The sequence below is a fragment of the Lygodium microphyllum genome, chromosome 8 (assembly GCF_053477565.2).
Source record: "Lygodium microphyllum isolate KBCC chromosome 8, Lygodium_microphyllum_v1.1.10, whole genome shotgun sequence".
In the NCBI taxonomy this organism is placed as follows: Eukaryota; Viridiplantae; Streptophyta; class Polypodiopsida; order Schizaeales; family Lygodiaceae; genus Lygodium; species Lygodium microphyllum.
This window is the reverse complement of record NC_141142.1, coordinates 102,680,157-102,688,951: the sequence shown is the minus strand read 5'-3', so window position 1 is coordinate 102,688,951 and position 8,795 is coordinate 102,680,157.

Sequence of the window (8,795 nt, the reverse complement as noted above, 5' to 3'; positions counted from 1 at the left end):
TGAGCTTAGGGAACTTGAATTCGAGGAACAAGAGTAGCCCCACTCTCTATGCAACAAGATGCCGAGGAAGGCCTGACCTCAAGCAAGCAATCGAAGAAGAACTACAAATCAGGGAGGCCAGTCCGCCCTTACCTAATCTACCCCCAAAAGAGCCGGAGGGTACCTAGGTTGTCGAGCGCGTTATTGCTACAAGAAGAAGAAGACAGGAACTTGTGGAGCAAGCTCAGTAGAGGGTGCAGGCACGGCTATAGCAGCTTCTTGACGAGCCTATGCTGCCACGCGAGGATCTCCACCCTGTTACCTGGCCAGAGGAGATGACTATCTGGCAACAGCAAGAGCTCCAATCCCGACCCTTCGAGTTCTCCTTCCTCTACCCATGGGCCTTAAACCGAGTCTTACCCCCTGGAAGTAGTGGAAGGAATCATTCGATTGGGCAATACTCTAATGAACCGATAGGTCGAGGAGTGGAGCATCATCATCACGCAATGGAGGCAGAAGCCCACAGACTACTGGCAGGACAAGTTCTATCAAGTTCCCAAAACCATCTAAGGCTACAAGGCATAGCCAAAGTGGTGGAGGAAGATTTGGAACACCGATTTTGAAGCATGTATGGCCTTCTGCGGCATAGTACAGGAAGAACATAATGATCATGTCTACATGCCCTGCCCTTGCAAATGCGGAGTGGATTACGATAGGGGGGTGCATGGCAGGTATGACTTTCTGAAGATCTACAATGTCAATGCAACAACTCCAAAGGAATGCATGACCTTTAGAATAGGGGACTTGCGCCCTTCTATTAATCACTTCCTCGAGAACTTCTTTTCCTACCCAGACCCAGCCTTCATAACCACTTGTAATTACCTTAGGATCATTAGGTTTCTGCTTAAACAAAAGTTGGTAGCTGAGGAAGCCCACCTTCCCCCACTCTTTTTTTACATTAACCTAGGAATAGATAGTTGTGTTATGGCTGTTGGGCTCATGATGAGGGCAACCCTGCTTCCCTCGTTTTGCATGAGGATCCTTGAAGACATGAATGATAGCCACTTTACCAGGTGCAACCACCCCTTTTTGTCAACCACACCTCTCAATGCGAGGGCTAACATCAAGGAATATGTGCAAAGCCACACCTTCATGACTAAATCCCTAAGACCTCACTTGAGGAAGATTAGGGTAGAGTCTGAGAGCACCCCGTGTGGCCAAAAAAAAAAAAAACTTCATTGCATGCCACAAATCACTGCACCTAGAGTTTTCATACCTAGTCTCACTCCCCATGACTTATGCTTAGGGCACAACAAGGGCAGGACACACCTGGGGAGGTACCACTCACTTATGGTTAGACCTGTCACCCTAAGCTACACACACTGCACCCTCTGTCTACACCCACTAGGTCCTCAAGTATGGGACACCACCAAGGGCTTGCCCAAGGTAGACCCGTCTCCCAATTCCACAAGCATCAACTCCACATACTCCATGGTCAGGCAAACACACCCCATGTGGTGCACCTTCTTTTCTTTCTAGGTACAAGCAAAGGCCCCACCACCGGCTCCAGAGACCCCATCATCCATACAATGCACTCCCCATCCCATGCCCCATGCCATCCGGCAAAGCACACCCAAGCAAGGGGCGGATGCGATAGCCCCGATCTGAAAGTGAATGAAGAAGCTCATTTGGAACATCGCAGGCACTCAGCCATGGTGCGTTAAATGACATATCCATCTAACACCATCTTAGATTTCAACCAAGGATCTGTCCACACGCCACCCTCAAAGCGCGGACCCATCTAACACCATTTTGAATTTCAAAGATGGACCCGCCCCTCAACATCCCTCCAACACCAGGGATCATACCCAACGCCATGGCCTTTCAGTTCCATAAATCTCTCCAACAGCTCCATAAATCCCTCCAATACCCGAGCTTATTCCAATGTCAAGAGCCTCTCCTAGTTCCAAAAATCCCTCCAACACACCCTCAACACGGTATGCCCACAACCTCAAGGCGCCCCTAACCACCCTGCACCACCATCCCTCTCACCACCAGCAAGTCCCATGGGACTGGCACTCATCTCAGAGGGGGGTAATGTTAACCCTCAGACAAACAAGGTGGAACATCGAGAAACTCTAAAACAAAGGACAAGGCTAATGAAAAAGTGAAACAGAAGACGAAGGCGTGCCAAGAAAAAGTGCAAGCCAATACTTTTGTAAAAATGTGCAAGGCACACCATGATTTATTTTAAGAGTGTTGGGCTCCCACCCATGCAAATTGCAAAGGTAGATTGACAGTAGGAAGGAAGCTAGGAAGATAGGAGGACAATGGAAAAAAGGGCCTTCCGGCCATGTAAAAAGGGAATGACCACTCAAACGGGATTGAGGGCTTTGTATATGAAGTTCAAAAGATGAATGAGAGCTCATTCTTGGGTGTGTGGCAAAAAGCTTCCTCTTCTTCTTCTTTTCTCTAGTCTTCTTGTGAGCGCTTGAGGGAGGTAGTGTGAGAGAGCGAGGGAGTGAGTGTGTGAGAGCGAGAGATTGAGGAGAAGAAGCTCCCCATCTCCTCTCTTCATCTTCTTCTCTTCACTTCTCTTCTCTTGTCTCATGCGATCATGGAGGATGGAGCTTGATGGAGAGGGATTGAGGTTGCTTGAGCTTTGCCTCAAGGATTGTGGAGCTACCGGAGTGCAAGAGAGAGAAAGGTACTTGATCGAGCATCAAGGTAATCTCACTACACCCCATAGGTAGGGATAGTGCATTGCCTATTTGAAAGGTATCCATGGCCGCTTTGCTTGAAAAGCTTGACCAATAAGCAACCCATAGGTCTCGGGGGTTGAGCTAGAGAACTCCCTTCAATAGCCAAAGAAGGGGAGAGACCTATAGAGTTGTTATATCAAGGTTCCCATCAAGTGATTGCATGGACTTTAAAATTCAACTAGAGCAAGGAAAAAAGTACACGCCATGCAAATAGCAATACTATATATTCACAAGGGTATTCGAACTTGATGCATGAGTAAATAAGTTCATACATCTAGCTACATTCACCACACAAAAACTACATCAAGCTCTTAAGTAGCTATCTCCATGCCTTTGATGCACCTCTTAACTCTCAATCCATTGGACCATGAACATCTTGGTTGCTCTCTTTTTGGTTCAAAGAAACTTGAAAAAGGTCATCAATATATTTTTTGTCTCTAGAGTTCATGAAACCTCTTCCTATCATTCACTGCGTAATTACTCTCTTTTTTGCTTTTACAAAAATCGAGGCCCCTAGATTGATCGAACAAGGTGCATTTGTATGGACTCATTGTGAATGCTTTTGTTTTTGTTTAAAAAAGCATTTTGTCTCTTTTTTTAGATGCCATTTGTTGGACTCTATTTGTCAATAAATTTTGCACATTCCCTCCATTTACATGTGTATATATGTTAGATGTTTTAGGCATACTTTGTGGTTTCTCAACAAAACTTTAAGTGTGGAAGATGTTTACTATGACAATCCTAGCTTGTCATTCACTCGTTCGTTCACCGCTTTTTGCTCACTGTCTTCTGGAGATTCACCAACTTTTGCGTGCGACCTATTGAAACCCTATTGACAATGCCCTGCAATTCAAAAAGTCAATATGTTTAAGAAGGTCCAAACTTCACAACATTATCATCTTCAGTGCAAATGTTGCTTGCATCCGATATGCTGTTGATCTTTTTGTTCAAACCAGGCATGGCCACCTTGAAATACATCATTTGCCCACCTCCAATTTTCCAACTTTCTTTTTAGCTCTCCATGCTTGATTTTACATATGTTTAGCATATTCATTATGAACTTTAGCCATGCAATCTTATGTATTGATGGATCTTTTTTGTAGCATTACACCTCTCAAATGCATAGCACCTAGCAAACTTTGTTGTGATCTCTTGACATGATGGGGGGGGCATGGCACACCTTGTGAAAAAGTAGTATACAGTCCCCCAAAAATCTAGGCTATAGATGGTCTAAGTATATCTTGGTATTCTTTTGATGCCATAGCTTGAACACTATGAGACATTGATCATCAAGAAGATTAGCATCAATTAAGTCTCAAATAAATTTTCCCTCAAGGCTTAGGCCATACTCCTTGTGTAGTTCCTTTGTCATAAATAAAAATTTGTTGAGTATGGGATAATCATCCATTTGTTATTCCTTACAATGCATAAATACTTAATTAGTTACTACATAGCACTAAAAATTCATGCAATGTCTATATTTGATCATGCAATTGTCTACGCCTCTTCTTCATTGCCAATCTATCCTCCTCCACAACCTAGCCTTTTTCTATGGTCTCATTGAAGAGAACATTTGTCATCTCTAACGATCAACCCATGCCATGTGTCGATGCTCCAAACCCCATGTTGCTACATCACTCCTTGGTGATGCATGCATCCTTTTACTTTTTACTGGTGGCAGTTTTGGGCCCCTTTGTCTTGGACTGCTTCTTAGCAATGGCTATAGGGCTTGCCCTTAATGTGCATTTGTGCATTGGTGGCAGTTTTGGGCCCCTTTGTCTTGGACCGTTTCTTGGCAATGGCTCTAGAGCTTGCCCTTAGTGTGCATTTGTGCATTGGTGTCCTTATATGTCTCAATTAGGGCAAATGGAACTCTGAAAGCATTTAGCTTCATGCCTTTAGTTAACATAAGAGATGTTAGGAAACAAAGCATGGACATAAGAGTCCTCACTAAGCTGAAAAAAGACATTGGTTCTGAGCAAAGCAGAGAATGAAAAGGTCCCATGCAAGACCTGAAGTGACACATTAAAAATCAAAAAAAGAAAGCTCGCATGTCTTGCGGGTGCACCTTATAGAACATGTAAGATACCACATGATTTCAAAAGAAATGATATTTTATGTAATAAAATTTACATTTACAAAAATGATTTTTTAATTACAATTTAAAAAAATGTAAGTTTAGTAAAGTAAAAGGGGTCATTTTATGGCCTTATAACATGTAAAGAAAGGGTATCTCTTAATATCCTTTAAACGCATGGTACACAGATGATTTCTTATATGTATGTCCTCTTGAGCTCTCATGCAACATATATTTTCAAACTGTCTGATGTTTATACTATGATTGGGCTTCCTACAATTTGTTCCTTTTTAATTCCAACTTTCTCCTACAAAGGTTTCTTCATCTCATTACCCAAGTGGTTGAGATGTTGAATATCATAAGCTTGGTTCTCTTAAGGTTCACCTTAAGGTCTCTATTTTTGCAAAAGGCCAATAATGCATCCAAATGTCTTTGCAGTCCCTCAAGTGAGTTCAATATATGCACAATATGTCACTTGCATAAAGAAATATGGAGACGAGTGCTCCATCTAATCTAATTCCAACCCCTTCTTCTCTATCAATATAATTTGGGACCTCATCTATATAAACCCCAAACAAGGTGGTTGAGAGTGGGGAAATTCCTATTTCACTCCTATAGTAATGCTAGACTGATTCTAAGATACCCCTTGGTGCCCATCGTACTCTTCCCGCATGCATGCGCACGTGCACACACGCACACGCACACAGGGAGAGAGGGAGAGAGAGATGTTTCTCTCAAAAAGAGGGAAAAAACACTTGTGCAATAGGTGTATGAAAGATATATAACAATTTTAACAAATTAAAAAATTATAATATAGTATAGAAGTATAGACATAGATATGGAAATATCTTATTTTTAGCTTCCACATAAGGAAAATACCCCAAGGTCCCAAACAAAAGTGTCTTGTTCCAAAGTGGCCAAACTTTATGGCTATCCAAAAGAGATGTACCATAGTATCCAATATTTGCTTATAAAGAAGATACATTAGAGGGATAAATTTAAAATTCACTAATCAATCTCTTACTATAGCTTACAAGCCATAGTCGTCCTAATGTAGAAGGTGGACAACGAGGTTAGAAGGGCAAAAGCAAAAAGCCTCCCTCAAGAAATTGGCACAATAACATTTTTGCAATTCTAGAGAAAGAGGAAGAAGAAAATAGTATGGTATTGAGCACTAGAAAGCTTAAGTTTGTCACATGGAATGTAACATGGATCTAACTTCGTAAAAGGAAATTATTATGCTTTAGTTTAATTTATAAATGTAATCAATGCTTCTAAGGTTTATAAGAAATTAAGAGAGGGACTTGATGATGTTTCTCAAGACATATTTTAAGGATTACACTATTTTCTAGGATAGACTCTTGTGGGAGGGGAGGTACACTTCTGTAATTAAGAGGGGGACCTGATGATTTTTCTTAAGACATGTTTAAGGATTACACTATTTTCTAGGATGTTTGTCTCATGGGACTGGAGGTACACTTCTACTAAATGAAAGGGGATTTGAGGCCCTCATTTCTTTGGGTGGATGGTACTGGGCATCTCGTGGTTGTTAGAGCCATGATAGACAATGATGTGTTGGATGTCATGTCAATGTTCACTCCCAACATTTTTGCCAACAAGATAAAGCATTTGGAAGATTCTTAGTTTCTCTCTTAAGAGTGAGAATACCATTATTCTTAATGATTGGAACATGACAATCTCCTTGCATGACAAATTGCATGTTGCCTCATGTAAAATCATTGATTGAAGAGACTAGGATGATCTCATTAAGTCCCATAACCTTGTTGATGTTGTGTTGCCACAAGGAAATGTTAATGGTGCCGCTACTAGGCATAACCACCACATGGATAGAACTTAGCAAGGATCCCACTTGGAGGATGGGGGCTCAAATCAAGGATTAGTCTAAGGAATTCTATATCCTTTGAACATTATGATCGCATCACCGTGGGGCTTTTCAAGAGGATCAATTTGACTACTCTAACTCAAGCTTTATTAGGGAGACTATTGCAATTTGGGATTCAACTTCTAGTGGAAAGTAAGAACCCTTCCTCAATTGGAATAATTGCATTGACTCTATCATTAAGGTTATTGGATTATTAGGGAGAAATGCAAATGCAACTAGGAAGGTTGATGTTGCTATGAGTGTAAGATACCAATTGTAATAATATCTTGTCTAATCTTAATAATCATGATGAGATAAGTAGGACGGTTGTCGATTATTGGGGAGAAATGCAGATGCAAGTAGGATGGTTGATGTTGCTATGAGTGCAAGATGCCGATTGCAATAATATCTTGTCTGATGTTGTTTTTTATCATCATGATGAACTTATGCTAAGGACCTTGTAAGAAATTGAACCTTCCTTTGTTGTTGCAAGAAATGTTGTATGTAGGTTGCCAAAATACCATTGAAGGCTACATGGGAGACAAAGGGATTATGAAAAATACAATTGACGGCTAGATGAGAAGTAGATTGAGAAGCATCATCAACCTTCTATCTTAAAGCTTTCAAGGCAAAGTATCAAAAGATAACATGTTAGTCATTATGGATGCGATGGCCGTTTTCACTATGATGAAGAATCAACAAGTACAATATTTACTAATGATTGTAGGAACTAGACCTCCTAGAGATAGTGATTGGGAGTAGCAAACTACTTTGTTCTTGGGGCACTACATGGCACGTTGCTAGTGGATAAGACCTTCTCTTGGCTAGACCATTCTCCATTGAAGAGCTTGAAGGAGTAGTGATAGCATTAAGGGGGGCAAGTCTCTCGACGCCTTGACAACTTTCCAGTAAATTTCTTCCAAGTCTTCTAAAAGATTTGTGGGGTGGATGTATGAAAGCTTTTAAACCATGTCAAAGCCTCCAAAGAAGTCTCTCATTCCTTTAACAAAGGTCTCACTAAGCTAATCCCTAAATCTCCAAAAATTTTGAAGCTTGATGAATGGTCTTCTTTTACAATGCTAAATGTGATTTATAACCTCCTCTCCAAAGCCTTGGCTTGAAGGATCAAATAACTATTACCCATGTGGTTCATAAACAAAATGTACTCATGAACTTCTTACTTAGAATGGGTCATGCACTAGCTCAACAATAACATTAGTTGTTGACTATCATGGACCTTGATAATGCAAAATCAACTAGTGTTACTGTGTTTCCCGCAGCACAGAGGAGCGGAAAACGGAAAAAAGGAAATAGCGAGAACGGCGTCTTGACCGGTGTTAACCCCAACACGAGGAAAGCAAAAGGAAGTGGAAAAAACACAGGGCAAAGGCGGAAAAAAGGTAGCCCGACTGAAGAAAGAAAATGAGAAAAGGCCAAAAGCGCAAGGGCAACCTTAAAAGTCCAAGGCAAATGCAAAAGGGGAAAGGCGCATTTTAAAATAAAAGGCGCACCCTGAAATCTTGTAAAAGAGCGCCGGGCTCTCACCCGTGCAATTTGTAAATGTAGACGGGCGGTGGACAAGAAGCTAGGAAGATAGGAGGACAATGGGAAAAAGGGCCTAGGCTATGGCCATGTAAAAAAGGGAAAATGGGATGACCGCCCAAAAGGGATTTAGGGTTTTGTATATAAAGTTGAAAAGTGAATGAGAAGCTCATTCTTGTGTGTGGCCAAAAGTGGCTCTCCTCTTCTTCTTCTTCTCCTTCTTCTTGCTTGCTTGAGCTTGTGCTTGAGAGAGGGAGTGTGAGAGTGTGAGGGAGTGAGTGTGTGAGGGTGAGGGACCGAGGAGGAGAAGCTCTCCAGCTTCTCCTCTCTTCTTCTCTTCTCTTCTCTTCTCTTCTCTTGCTCGTGGACATGGAGCTTGGAGTGTGGAGCTTGAGGATGGAGCTTGCTTGAAGCTTGCACTTGGATCGTGGAGCTACCGGAGTGCGCGGGAGAGGAGGTAACTCGAACGGCATCAAGGTAAGCTCACTACACCCATAAGGTATGCATTGCGCGTCGACTATGTGAGAGGTAGCCATTAGTGCTCGGCTTGGAA